At 43.2% G+C, this 13,865-nt stretch overlaps 1 pseudogene; it reads right to left on the bottom strand.

Moving 5' to 3' along the window:
* LOC115136489 (biotin--protein ligase-like) overlaps window positions 1-10,441 on the bottom strand; it is a 56,410-nt pseudogene extending 45,969 nt beyond the window's left edge.
* Window positions 10,442-13,865: the final 3,424 nt, after the last annotated feature.

Here is a 13,865-nt window from a genome sequence, read left to right as displayed (position 1 = left end):
ATCCTTCCATGAAAACATACACGAAATAACAAGAAGTATGTGGACATCTGCTCGTTGAACATCTCATTCCAAAATCATGGGCATTAATATGGAGTTGCCCCCCCCCCCCTTTTGCTGCTATAACAGCCTCCACTCCTCTGGGAAGACTTTCCACTTAATGTTGGAACATTGCTGCGGGGACTTGCTTCCATTCAGCCACAAGATCATTAGTGAGGTCAGGCAATGATTTTGGGCGATTAGGCCTGGCTCGCAGTCGGCGTTCAAATTATCTCAAAGGTGTACGATGCGGTTGAGGTCAGGGCTCTGTGTAGCCCAAGTGAACTTCTTACATACCGATCTCGAAATAGCATTTTTTATTTTATTTCTCCCCAATTTCGTGATCTCCAATTGCGATCTTGTCTCATCGCTGCAACTCCCCAACGGGAAGCGAAGGTCGAGTCATGCGTTCTTCAAAACATGACCTGCCAAGCTGCACTGCTTCTTAATGCCCGCTCACTTAACCCGGAAGCCAGATGCGCCAATACGTCAGAGGAAACACCATTCAACTGACTTAACCCGGAAGCCAGATGCACCAATACGTTTAACCCGGAAGCCAGATGCACCAATACGTCAGAGGAAACACCATTCAACTGACTTAACCCGGAAGCCAGATGCACCAATACGTCAGAGGAAACACCATTCAACTGACTTAACCCGGAAGCCAGATGCACCAATACGTCAGAGGAAACACCATTCAACTGACTTAACCCGGAAGCCAGATGCACCAATACGTCAGAGGAAACACCATTCAACTGACTTAACCCGGAAGCCAGATGCACCAATACGTCAGAGGAAACACCATTCAACTGACTTAACCCGGAAGCGAACGCCTCAACACTGCAATCCAGTGCCTTAGACCGCTGCGCCACACGGGAGGCCCCTCGACAAACCATTTCTGTATGGACCTCACTTTGTGCATGGGAGGATTGTCATGCTGAAACAGGAAAGGGCCTTCTCCAAACTGTTGCCACAAAGTTGGAAGCACAGAATCGTCCAGAATGTCATTGTATGCTGTAGTATTAAGATTTCCTTTCACTGGAACTAAGGAGCTGAGCCCGAACCATGAAAAACAGACCCAGACCATTATTCCTACTTTACAGTTAGCACTATGCATTGGGGCAGATAGTGATCTCCTGGCATCCACCAAACTCATATTTGTCCATCGGACTGCCAGATAGTGAAGCGTGATTCATCACTCCAGAGAACACGTTTCCAATGCTCCAGAGCAATGGCGGCGAGCTTGGCATTCCAGCCGACTCTTAGCATTGCGCATGGTAATCTTAGGCTTGTGTGCGGCTGCACGGCCATGGAAACCCATTTCATGAAGCTGACGTTGTTTCCAGAGGCAGTTTGAAACTTGGCAGTGAGTTTTGCAATCGAGGACAGGCGATTTTTACACGCTACGCGCTTCAGCACTCTGTGGTCCAGTTCTGTGAGCTTGTGTGGCCTACCACTTAGCGGATGAGCCGTTGTTGCTCCTAGACGTTTCCACTTCACAACAACACTGCTTACAGTTGACTGGGGCAGTTCTAGCAGGGTTGTCACGACTTCCGCCGAAGTTGGCTCTCCTGCCTGTTCGGCGGTGCTCGGCGGTCGTCGTCACCGTCCTATTAGCCACTACCGATCCCTTTTTCGTTTGTCTATTGGTTTTGTCTTATTAGTTTCACCTGTGTGTATTTTAGTTTAATTAACATCCTTATATGTAGTAGGTTGTCCCGCCCTTGTTTTGTGCGGGATTGTTTTTGCATTCATGTCATTTGGTGTAGTGCTTGTGTTTTATTCTCCGGTCTATTTTTGATCCTGTGTTGGATTATTCACCCTGTGTGTTGGGTTGATCGTGTTTTTTGTGCGCCGGAGAATAAACGGTCAAATATCTGAAACCTGCTCTCTGCGCCTGATTCCACCCACCTTGATAAAACGTGACAAGGGTAGAAATTTGACTAACTAACGTGTTAGAAAGGTGGCAACCTATGACGGTGCCACGTTGAAAGTCACTCCGCTCTTCCGTAAGGCTATTCTATTGATAATGTTTGTCTATAGATATGGCTGTGTGCTCGATTTTATACACCTGTCAGCAACGGGTGTAGATGAAATAGCAGAATACACTAATTTGAAGCGGTCTCCACAAACATACTGACACCTATGACGCCATCTTCATCAATGACAATCAACATGAATTATGAATAGAGTTAAAAAGCCGAGCTGAAGCCAGTCTTAAATTAGATCATCAACGGCTGTGGATAATCAATTACATGGCTGAATTAGGCACTGGTCCCCAGAGTGGTGAAACATTCTGTTCCAGTCACTTCTCATCCATCAAAAGGGTCACACACTTTATGACTCCCACCAGAAAACATCTCTCCTGTGTTTTAAAACCATGTGTAACACTAACCATGTTGCTCAAGATGTCAGCGGGAGCCCCTTCTCCACAGAGAGATTTGACATGATCCTCATTTACTATGATACTGTATATGGACACTACACAGAATATTTCCCTTGCATTCACTGCAGGCTAGATCATTCGTTCCCAGCCAAAAACAGCAAAGTGAATTGCGTGAATTAAAAGAAACAGTTGAATTATGAATAAATGCTGAGTCATAATGCATGAGATTGTGCTGCTACCAAGGCCCCAATTCTAGTGTTAGTTTTAGCCATGAGCAAACAGATTGCCTTGTATCTATTGACTTGGTATACCCCATAGAGCCTCACTGTCTACAAAAAGAAAACCCCATCACTGCCACTAGTTGGCAAGTGCTTTATTTAATCTAACACTGGAGAGACGTCGCCGCAGGGATCCCCAACAATGACTAACACCATTACACACTTCCAGTCCATCATGGCCTCTGTCTCTGCAGCCCAAACAGAGAGAAACCTAGCTAGCATTCTTCCAATAGAGAAGTAACACTTATTTTAACGACGAGAATCGAGTTGTGTGAGGGGAGAGTAAATTGGCCACTTCATTTAAAGGTATTGAGCTAGAGAAGATGAGAGCATGAGCTGTCACGATTCTTTTAGCTTCAACACTTTTCAACAAGTGTTCAGGGAAGAAGGGGGGGGGGGCAACTTCACTTGCCTCTTGTCTTGAGTTGAAGTGGGAATGTTGGGGGGTATGGAGGTAGCAGTAGTGTGTATGGAGGGGAGTAGCAGAAATACAAAGATGATCATTCAAAAGAACCACCACTCATGAGTTTTGGCGGGTGGCCACCCCACAGGGGCCATTATATAAAGAGGAGAGAAGACGTTTCTGTAAAAAGGATACGTTGTGCCCCTTTTATCTCCCCAAATTAGGTGATTTTAAGGCACCATCTGCTGCCCAAACGTATATGATTAGCACCCCCTTAGCAACGAGAGAGGACAGGGATGATTAATCAATTAGAGTCGCTTATCTGCATGCCTCAATTATCTGCTTTATGCCAATCATAAAGGAGAGGGTGATCCCTGGAGACTTGTTGGGCCACTGTTAACGAGTCTGATATCTTTGGGCTTACAGGGATAAGGACGAGGGGGCTCAGTGGGTTTCCCAATTGAAAGCACTGACAGTGTCTGCTGCTTCCTCAGAACAAGTAGGTTATACTTATACGGACTAGAAAATATCTATCTGAAGGAGGAATAAGCGAGCGAGAGAGAGAAAGAGAGAGAGAGAAGAGAGAGAGAGAGAGAGAGAGAGAGAGAGAGAGAGAGAGAGAGAGAGAGAGAGGTGATGAAGCGAGCAGCAGAGTGAAATGGGGGATAAACGCTTTCCTGATGAAACCTGTCTGCGTGGGGAACTGACCAGACCCATGTCATGTGACGGGGTAGAACAAGGGAGCCTGGGTAATAAGGATACCACCAGTACCAGCACTACAAATTCCAGAGCTTGCACTGCCAGATGCACACAGTCCATCCCCTCTCTTTAGTCAAGACACAGCGCACAGAGAAAACTCTATCCACCAGCCTCACAGTCTTCCTCCTCCCCCCACATAGCACCTTCCATTTTTCAAGAACAATCTGGAAGCAGTCCCACATGCCCTCGCTTTCATCATCCTGGTGTTTGTTGTAACAAAGTGGCCAGGGCAGTGGGGTGAAGAGGTCACAGCCCAGTCCAAACACACCCAACAGTCATAATAATACTACAGTTTGGGCCTTTTTTTACGTTGTCGGGCACAAGGAGGCCAACTAAGGCCAAGTGGATGGATAAATAAGTCACTTAACTTGTCAAAGTCGTTCAAGTGGGCCCATCAGTGGTGATCTGCCATGTGGAGGGCAACGGTGTGACGCACCTCTCCTGTCCATGGTATGTTTTGAGGTCTTTATTTGACATCAAGGGCTAATGTATTAGTTTTGGGGCTCATAAATCAAGGGCAAAGGGATTTTGATTTGGACGTACAAGTTCTTTAATACATTTTTCAGCAAGTGTACACAATGAATACTCAAGAACATTAAACGAACTGACTGAATTATTTGCTCTTTGCTAAAATGCATCACCACAACAAAAATTATGGGGCTGTACTATTCATAAGGAGCAAAATAGAGATTTGCTGCCACCTAGTGGATAGTTACTTCACCACAGGCTACAGGGTGCATATGGAAACTTCTGCTGTCATTTATATCCCCCTGCCAAGAAACCTGTCTTTCACAGTGATGGGTACAACAGAGTAGAGTACCATTACACCTGGGCTGCAGTCTTGAGACCCTCGCTTAAATAATTACATTTTCACAATCCTTTCCCAATTCAAGTGCGGCATTTCAGCATATCTGCCTATCTGACAGAACTACTCTAGCCTCTAGAGCCGATCCTTCTCACCCCCCTTAAAAGATTTAGATGCACTATTGTAAAGTGGCTGTTCCACTGGATGTCATAAGGTGAATGCACCAATCTGTAAGTCGCTCTGGATAAGAGCGTCTGCTAAATGACTTAAATGTAAATGTGGGTTTTATACTACATTACCCATAACTGCTGAGACTGAAGCCTCCAGAAACAGCCTCACTGTGTGTGGTCCTGAGGTATTTCACTTCCTGTTCTCATAGGCCCGTCAGGCCAATCAGACACATTAGCCTGGCTGGGCGCTTGGAGGTCCCTCTGAGATGGGTGATTAAATCCATCTCAAACACTGATTATACCCAGTGCAAATTCCCCACATACCACAGCAGAGCAAAGCAATGTGCCAGTGGGCCTATTAGAATATCAATGAAAGAGCCAGAGGCCTCATCATCATCAAACGCAATAGAGGAATAAAGCCTCAGCCTGCCAGGCAGTGACTGGTTGTACATAACAGACTGGTATCACTTTTTAAACCGTCAATTCACTCATTTCACATAGAGAAATTGCATTGTGCACTGACCAATAAGGTGTTGTGAGTGTGAGCTATGACTTCCGTCCATGTCAGACGGAAGTCATAGCTCACAATCCGTCCATCCATCCATCCATCCATCCAGCCACCCACACACATCCTCATATAAGCAAACATGCGGGCGGGCGGGCGGGCGGGCGGGCGGGCGGACGCACGCACGCACGCACGCACGCACGCACGCACGCACGCACGCACGCACGCACGCACGCACACACACACACACACACACACACACACACAAACCATTATTGTCTAGTTAAGTGTTTATTGTGGCAGCCCTACTCCAGACAGGTCTGAACATGTAGAAACCATTTTGATTCTTAATACATGCAAATCTATGTCTAATATATGCAACAGGTTTAGAACAGGTTTGTGTGTCCAGAGGGCCAGTCAAAACAAGTGAGAGCAGGGCTCCACAAGAACACAAACAGTAGAGCTGGAACAGACCTTTGATCAGCAGAAAGCAGTCAGTCTCATGACAGTTCTAGCTGAGAGACTGATGAGTAAACATTGGTAAAGCAGCTAGCAGCTAGCTAGCCATTTTCACATCACAGGCCAATGAAGAAAGACATAATTTGTGGCTGATCAAATATATGGTAGCGAAGCCTGGGTCACAGTCAGTTGGATTCATATACCATATGCAACACACTGACTGATGCAAATAAAAATGTCATGAATAGAGCAGTCATGACTCTTTACTCTATATGTCAGAGAGGCATGTCTGTTCTCTCAGCACATTGGGGGGCTTATTGGGTCTCTCAGCACATTGGGGGGCTTCCCGCTAAACGTTGACCCGTCGGCTCTGACCAAAGAAGCTCTCTGCCTCATCCTCCTCGAATTCGTCCAGAGTCTCGTCCTCGCTGTCCGTGCACATAGCCTAGTCGTGAGGAAGGTCGGAGATATTGTCAACCAAGGCGTACTTGATGGAGAGTATGGTGCTGTTCTCCAGCTCCAGGCACTCGTGGCAGCTGGACAGGTAGAGGTGGTGGCCTTGGCACTCCATGTGCTGGTGGTTGTTACCCAGGGAGTCCCCGCTGTCCACCCCAGGGCTGGCTCCTCGTATGGGCTCTGAGCCTCGTCTCTCCACTAACTCCTTATGGACCTCCAGTGGTAGGAGCAGGCTGCCCTTCCTGCATTGTGTTAGCTGGGTGGCGCCTCTCTCTGAGAGTACCTCCCACTCGCAGGCAGAATGCTCAGAGAGGATGATCTCAGTCTGTTTTTTGAGGGAGAGGAAAGTGATGTGCTTCTCTGACTTTCCCTTCTCCAAAAGTTCTTTAAAATCAGATTCTCTGAACAGGACTGCAGGGGAAATGTGCACAAAGGGCAATATTTTAATTGCAAAATGTGGCCCGCTCTCCGTTTTAAGCAATGTGAAACAATTTCATAATAGATTTGGAAAAATGATTTGGATAATGTTTTGGGATATAGCCTAGCTTTGACAATAATTAAGTGAAGTTCTGAGATAGCATTGGCCAACAACTGTAACTGCATTTAGGACCTAAAAACAAATTGTCTTCAAAAAATGTCTTGAGTCACCTTCCACCTCAAAAAGCCCAAGAAAGACACCGACCATCTCAGATTGTTCTGAACTGGTTTCTATAGTTAGAAACAGATAAGACTAGCATTCCTGAAACATTATTTTGTTAAAAGATATATAGAAATTAAGCTAATTGATTGCACCTAAATTGTCCGTTTGAAGTTATAGGATCCATACAGTACTCTATAAATATAGTACCCAACATCCGATTTGGACCAAACCCCTTCTCAACAATGATTAAGACCTTAAAATGGTCAAAGGCCCCCTAAGGAAGTTGAGCCTTGGAGTTTTGTTTAATCATACCATGTAATGTATTCTCTGTGAATTTGGTGATGGTTCTCCCCCTGTTCAGAGAAATTAGCCGTTGAAGTAGCTTGCATTTCCCCCCATAAATTAGTGTGAAAGCCAGGTCGCGCCTACTAGATGCCGCTTTTTCTACTACTGCTTGACCCTCCTGTGTTTATCAAATGGATCACAGTATTTTCTTTGCAACTTTGGGTAGAAAACCAACAGCTTTTGCTCGTGATGAAAATAAATTGTGGTCATCCTTACAAGTCAAGCTAGTCCTCCATGAATTTGTCCCTCTCTTAGCAACCTAATGTTTCAACCCAACTCTCCTTGACTAATGGCAGTTCTCTGAGAGGGCTATCCCTATGGTGCAATTCTCATATGAAGACTTTCCCAATAAGCCCAAACATTTTATGGAGAAATGGGCTAGTGACTGTTGTGACAACCCTAATAAAATAATACAATTATAAACCATTGCATTATTAGAAAACATATGTATACTATGCATTCAAAAAGTATTCAGACCCCTTGACTTTTTCCACATTTTGTTACTTTACAGCCTTATTCTAAAATTGATTAAATTGTTTATTTTCCTCATCAATCTACACACAATACCCCATAACGACAAAGCAAAAACAGGAATATCTGAAATATAACATTTACATAAGTATTCAGACCCTTTACTCTGTACTTTGTTGAAGCACCTTCGGCAGGGATTACAGCCTTGAGTCTACTTGGGTATGACACTAAAAGCCTGGGACACCTGTATATGGGGAGAGTCTCCCATTCTTCTCTGCAGATCCTCTCAAGCTCTGTCAGGTTGGAAGGGGAGCATCGCCACACAGCTTTTTTCAGTTTTCTCCAGAGATGTTCGATTGGGGTCAAGTCCGGGCTCTTGCTGGGCCACTTAAGGACATTCAGAGACTTATCCTGAAGCAACTTCTGCATTTTCTTGGCTGTGTGCTTAGGGTTGTTGTCCTGTTGGAAGGTGAACCTTCACCCTAATCTGAGGTCCTGGAGCTCTGTCAGAGTGACTATCGGGTTCTTGGTCACCTCCCTGACCAAGGCTCTTCTCCCCCGATTGCTCAGTTTGGTCAGCAGGCCAGCTCTAGGAAGAGTATTGGTGGTTTCAAACTTCTTCCACTTAACAATCCTGTCTCGGAGCACTACGGACAATTCCTTCAACCTAATGGCTTGGTTTTTGCTCTGACATGCACTCTGTCACCTGTGTGACCTTATATAGCAAGGTGTGTGCCTTTCCATATCCTGTCCAATCAATTGAATTTACACAGGTGGACTCCAATCAAGTTGTAGAAACATCTCAAGGATGATCAATTGAAACAGGATGCACCTGAACTCAATTCTCATAGCAAAGGGTCTGAATACTTATGTAAATGTGAAATCATTTAAAAAATTTTTAAATACATTTTCTAAAATGTCTAAAACCCTGTTGTTGTTGTGTCATTATTGGGTATTGTGTGGAGATTTATTTAGTCAACTTTAGAATAAGGCTGTAACGTAACAAAATGTGGAAAAAGTGAAGGAGTCTGAATACTTTCCGAAAGCACTGTATGTTGTGTGATTAGTGATATTTACTATTAAACCAAACACAATACCATTACCAAACACAATACCATTACCAAACACAATACCATTACCAAACACAATACCATTACCAAACACAGTACCATTACCAAACACAGTACCATTACCAAACACAGTACCATTACCAAACACAGTACCATTACCAAACACAGTACCATTACCAAACACAGTACCATTACCAAACACAATACCATTATCAAACACAATACCATTACCAAACACAATACCATTACCAAACACAATACCATTACCAAACACAATACCATTACCAAACACAGTACCATTACCAAACACAGTACCATTACCAAACACAGTACCATTACCAAACACAATACCATTACCAAACACAATACCATTACCAAACACAATACCATTACCAAACACAATACCATTACCAAACACAAACACAATACCATTACCAAACACAATACCATTACCAAACACAATACCATTATCAAACACAATACCATTACCAAACACAATACCATTACCAAACACAATACCATTACCAAACACAATACCATTATCAAACACAATACCATTACCAAACACAATACCATTACCAAACACAATACCATTACCAAACACAATACCATTACCAAACACAATACAGTGTGTGTTCAGGACTTTTACCATTGAAGACCCATTTAGACCATAACATTGAAACCATTGCAACAGCTGTAACCTAATGGCTTGCTTGTTTACCGGGAATGGTCTAATCCAGACTTTTTTTAATGGGAATAATCCACACACGTAGGGGCTGTTTCCTGGACACAGATTAAGCCTAAGAGAAAACAAATGGAATTGCTTTCATGGAGGACTGGCTTGAATACAATACATTTTTATCATGAGCAAATAGCTATTGGTTTTCTACCCAAAACTGCAAAGAAAATGTGATACATTTCATAAACACAAGAGAGCAAATTGGATTAAACGGTATGGCAGTAGCAGGAACAGCAGCATCTGGTGGTCAAAATCTGGTACTTTCATGCTAATTTACGGGGGGAAATGCAATCTACTTCAATGACTAATTTCTCTGAACAGGGGAAAAACACCATCCCCAAATGTACTGAGAATACATGACATAGTATTATGAATAAACAATGCTCCAAGCCACAGCTTCATACTACTTGTCAAACAGAGAACTGATACTGTATACTGGATGTTGGGGTGGGCTTGGTGTGTGGTGTGAAGGGTTGTTGGTGGCTTTTGACCATTTATTTGGATTTCTCATGTATTAATCGTTGTTAAGAAGGGGTTTGGTCCAAATTTAATATTGGGTATGATATTTCTTGAATACGTCTTTCAACAAAATCATGTTGCTGGAATGCTTATCTTATCGGTTTCTAACAACAGAAACTATTTCAGAACAATCTGAGATAGTGGGTGTCATGGCTTGCTGAAATGAAATGGAACGACCACTTACAAATAGCCTTAAAAATACTAATTTTTTTATTTTAAATATATATGTTAAATATGTTAAAATCCTTAAATCCTAGGTGTACAATAAAGTTGAGTTAGCACACTCCATAAATGAGAAACCCTTGATTTCAAAGGTAAGGACTAGAAACTCACAGACTATCTTTGAAGGCACAAGTCCATTGTCCAGCTGAAGGCGATCTTCCATAAAAGTTGTCAACGCTGGCCTGAGCCACAGCCCTGAATGGCTGCACTAGACTACAGGCCAGAGGGAGACAGTAGTCTGACCACTTCAGCACCTAGACAACACAGCAGAGTACACAAGTCAGCAGGATTTAAACATTAGTGGACAGTTGAAGGAAAATATCATAATTTCCGAATGTTTAATTGGGATCGGGATTAGTTCAAGAATCACATAGATACTGTACTGCATAATCACTTTTGAGTAACTAAGCAATATCTTCCTGCTACCTGAGTAAAATAAGACTGTTTGTGTTTAAAGGGACATTTAAATGGCTATATGAAAATCAAGGAACCCTACTTCCTCTCCAACCAAAACATTTTGGCTCCAGGATCTTAGCATGGCATCTCAAGTGTCAGCTGACCCTCTGCTATATGTGTCGTTCCAAGTCAATTCATCAAGCCCTGACCCCCACCATCTCAGATGGTTCTGAAATCATTTCTGTACTTATTTTCCACCTTCATTTGCAAATAAATAAATTAAAAATCCTACAATGTGATTTTCTGGATTTATTTTCTCATTTTGTCTGTCATAGTTGAAGTGTACGTACCTATGATGAAAATTACAGGCCTCTCTCATCTTTTTAAGTGGGAGAACTTGCATAATTGGTGGCTGACTAAATACTTTTTTGCCCCACTGTAAATGGTCAAATGCCACCCACAGACCCCCTCAAAATCCACATCAAGCCCACCACAATGGGCAGTATACAGCATCAGTTCTTTATGTTTGACAAGTTGTATGAAGCTGTGACTTGGAGAATTGTTTATTCATACTCTGTAATGTATTCTCAGTGAATTTGGTGTTTTTTTAAAAGTGAAAGTACCAAGTTTTGCCCACTAGATGCCTCTGTTCCTGCTAATGCCATTTTATCCATTTTGATGGTATTTTGTGTTAATCAAATGTATCACAACATTGTCTTTGCAACTTTGGGTAGAAAACCAATAGCTTTTGCTCATGATGAAAATAAATGGTGTGGTCATCCTCACAATTCAAGACAGTCCTCCAGGATAGCAATTCAGTTTGTCCTTCTCATATAACCTAATGCTTCAACCCAAATCTCATTGAATAGTCCAACAAGAGGCAGCTCTGAGAGGGGTATCCCTATGGTGCAATTCTCATATGAAACGCCCAAGAATGTAATGGAGAAATTAGCTAGTGACTAACACTAATAGAACAATACAATTATAAACCATTACATGGCAGTCGTACAGTCCCTTCAGAAAGTATTCACATCCATTGACTTTTCCACATTTTGTTGTGTTACAGCCTGAATTAAAAATGTATCAAATTGAGATTTTGTGTCACTGGCCGACACACAAATCCCCATAATGTCAAAGTCGAATTATGTTTGTAGACATTTTTACAAATGAATAAAAAATGAAAAGCTGAAATGTAGTATTCAACCCCTTTGTGGCAAGCCTAACATTCAGGAGTCAAAATGTGCTTAACAAGTTACATAATAAGTTGCATCAATCAATCAAATGTATTTATAAAGCCCTTCTTACATCAGCTGATGTCACAAAGTGCTGTACAGAAACCCAGCCTAAAACCCCAAACAGCAAGCAATGCAGGTGTAGAAGCACGGTGGCTAGGAAAAACTCCCTAGAAAGGCCAAAAACTCGGAAGAAACCTAGAGAGGAACCAGACTATGAGGGGTGGCCAGTCCTCTTCTGGCTGTGCAGGGTAGAGATTATAACAGTACATGGCAAGATGTTGAAATGTTCATAGATGACCAGCAGGGTCAAATAATAATAATCACAGTAGTTGTCGAGGGTGAAACAGGTCAGCGCCTCAGGAGTAAATGTCAGTTGTCTTTTCATAGCCAATCATTCAGAGTATCTCTACCGCTCCTGCTGTTTCTAGAGAGTTGAAAACAGCAGGTCTGGGACAGGTAGCACGTCCGGTGAACAGGTCAGGGTTCCATAGCCGCAGTCAGAACAGTTGAAACTGGAGCAGCAGCACGGCCAGGTGGGCTGGGGACAGCAAGGAGTCATCATGCCAGGTAGTCCTGAGGCATGGTCCTAGGGCTCAGGTCCTCCGAAAGAGAGAAAGAAAGAGAGAATTAGATAGAGCATACTTAAATTCACACAGGACACTGGATAAGACAGGAGAAGTACTCCAGATATAACAAAGTGACCCTAGCCCCCCGACACATAAACTACTGCAGCATAAATACTGGATGCTGAGACAGGAGGGGTCGGGAGACACTGTGGCCCCATCTGAAGATACCCCGGGACAGGGCCAAACAGGCAGGATATAACCCCACCCACTTTGCCAAAGCACAGCCCCCACACCACTAGAGGCATACCTTCCACCACCAACTTAACATCCTGAGACAAGGCCGAGTATAGCCCACAAAGATCTCCGCCATGGCACAACCAATGGACTCAATCGGTGTTCAATAATATTGTTTAACATGATTTTTTAATGACTACCTCATCTCTGTACCCCAACATACAATTATCTGTAAGGTCCCTCACTGGCGTGTATTCATGGAGGCTAAGGGAAGCCAGGCTTCCTCCAAAAAATGACCAATAAAATGTAATGAATTATCTTTCATCGCTCTGTGTTTCATAATGTTCCTTCAATTCACAAGAGGCTGAATGTATCTCACCGGAGAAAGCATCCGAGCCAGTGAAACAGCGCCCCTCTGTCTCTATATACTTTGCCCATCTATCTGATGCTGTATGGTCAAAAATAGTATGATATTGTTGCCGCCCGTAGCATTGAATGCAAGGTAAGCCAGCGAGCATTTGGCCTCCCTTGATTAATAAAAAGTATACAATTATAGCCAATCAGCGTTGGTCCTGGCACACCAAAATAAAGTGTCAAGGGAAGACAGTTTGGATTTGGCTTCACACCACTCACATCAAAAGGAAAACGTCATTGACAGAAAAATGATATATTGTTGCATCTCGTTGTGTCGTTGTCCTATGGTGGCTAGCTAGCTAGCTAGCTAAAATTGGCCATGGACGGAGATAGGGATTTTGACCTTTTAATTAATTCTCCGTACTGGCAAATGATTATAACAGCAATTCTGATCCAACCATATACATCGTGCCCCTGGCCTGACAGGATGGAAGTTCAATATGTAGCTAGATGTAGTAGGCTAATGTTAACTAGCTGGCTCATCATTGCCCATGAAAGGAAGTTAGGCTAGCGAGCAAGCATTTTAGCCACATAGCCTAGGACAACAAAAACTAAAAGCGCGTACTGTATGAGAGTCATAGACTGTTTTGTCAACATGAACAAGAGGAGGATGTCATTGGCGTTTCTCTACAAGTAGGGTGAGTCAACATGTTTTTTCTACTTGCGCACGAACTGAACGCACGCATACACACAGAAATCAGAACCATGGACAGCCACATCCCTTTTAAGCTTATGTTGATTTGACTAATTAGTTATT

The sequence above is a fragment of the Oncorhynchus nerka genome, linkage group LG10 (assembly GCF_034236695.1).
Source record: "Oncorhynchus nerka isolate Pitt River linkage group LG10, Oner_Uvic_2.0, whole genome shotgun sequence".
NCBI lineage: Eukaryota > Metazoa > Chordata > Actinopteri > Salmoniformes > Salmonidae > Oncorhynchus > Oncorhynchus nerka.
Note: the sequence above shows the minus strand (reverse complement) of the source record. Positions and strands in the feature narration are given on the sequence as shown.